Here is a 1,940-nt window from a genome sequence, read left to right as displayed (position 1 = left end):
TTCCCTGATTCTATTGCCGAGACTCTAGCTCACATTAGCTCCTTAATACTAAAAGTTTCCTGTTCGTCTCTTGGCCCCTGTCTCTCCCCTCTCCATCCTCCTTCCCTCCCAGGCTGTCACTATAATCCACCCAACACAACACTACAGAACTAATTTTTCTACGGCACTTCTCTGGTCTTGTCATTATCCCGCTCAAAACCCTTCTGTGCTCCTCCTCGCTTTACATTTCATTTGTACTGCTTCTGTGCCAAAATTCTGAGAAATTTTGTATACATTTGAGCTTCTCTGCTGAAAAGAAAGCTCCTTGTCTGTTTCCCCCACAGCGTCTAGCATATTGTCTTAAGATATTAATGGATGTTGAAAAAATTAGTAATGAAAACCTGAGGAGAAAACGTGATCACGTTGATATGCCTTTTTAAACTCCCGCAGCTCTATCTTTATGGTGACATGATTTGCTCGGGACAAAGATAAACATAAGTCGGCAAATTAGAAAAATGTAACTCATTCAAGACCTTACTTGCAGATTGGCAAGATGGTCGCATAATTCCTTTACGTTGAGAAGGACACATTTTCATCTTGTTGTCTGCTATGTTCATGGTGCCAACTAAAATATTGCTCAAAGGTGAAGGAAAGCCAGGAGAATGTGAAAAAAACAAAAAAACAAACAGAAAAAGCCAGTAACTGACAATAAAAACATTTTAAAAGGGAGCCTGACACAAGAGATGATCATGAAAATGATGAACTCGGATGCCCTTCCATGTACGGTAGCTTGCAAGCTGTTTAGTAGGTTGGCTGCCTTTGAGAAAATGTATAAATGCATGACCATGGAAAGAGAGTAATTCATTTGTGCTTTTATGATCCTGCAGACAAACCGCATCTTGGCAACACGCACTTGAATGTTGTGCGACCCCGGAGGACAATTATATGAAGATAGATTTCCAGCTTGTGTACAATTTGCATTGGAGCATGTTCAGCCTCGGAAGAAAAGTCACCCAGGGATTTCATCAGATGTTCAAAAAGAGCTCAGGAAAGTAAGCAGTCATTTTGATAACAACTCGGCTAAGACAAAGATAGGCATCTCCCAGTATCCATCATCATTACCAGGATTAAGGTTTGTGTCTTTCCATACGATGGTAATACCCAGAGCTACTTCTAGGGATTACAATTGTTGCTGCATAAATCTCCAAAATATTTCTCTTCACGGGATCCTAAAAGTGTATTCAATTGAATTTGAATGAAAGATGGGAGCTTTATTGTACGTTCAGATTATTGCAGGTAAGATATTTTAAACGCAAACCCCCTTTCCTTCCCCCCAACTTCCTGGGAGTGTGGGCAAGACTTAATGACTTGCTTCCCAGGAATAGAGTGTGGGAAGGGGAAACAGTTTCTTTACAGCGGGGAACCCGGCCAACACCACCTCAACCAAGGGACAAAGGCTAACATCTAATGTGTGCGATGAGAAGAACACCTCATCTTGGTCGGATTCTTTCCCCCAAAAAACCCCCACAATACCAGTGTCATCATAAGGAAACCACCAGCCAAACCCAAACCCAGAGACGCGCTACAAAATCCCAGGCCAACACGCCTCAAAACTGTCAAGGTCGTGACAAACAAGGAAAGGATGAGAAATTGCCACAACGAGAGACTGTGGAGACCTAACAAACTGAATTCTGGGCTGGATCCTGAATGGTAAAGAGTTCATTAATGAGAACAGGTCCATGTTGGTTTCTGAGTTTTAACAAATATTTCATGGACATGCAAGCGGGTACTGGGTGAAGGGGAACCCTTTGCAACTTTTCTATAAATCGAATATTTTTTGCAAAAAAAAAGCTCATTGAAATAATCTTAGTTTTTTCTGCCTCTGACCCGTAGCGGATATCGCCATGGAGTGCCTTTGCTGCCTAACACGGTCTGATCGGTGAAATGGACAAAGAAATAAA

This window comes from Myotis davidii, unplaced genomic scaffold (assembly GCF_000327345.1).
Source record: "Myotis davidii unplaced genomic scaffold, ASM32734v1 scaffold217, whole genome shotgun sequence".
Lineage (NCBI taxonomy): Eukaryota > Metazoa > Chordata > Mammalia > Chiroptera > Vespertilionidae > Myotis > Myotis davidii.
This window is presented reverse-complemented; position numbering follows the sequence as displayed.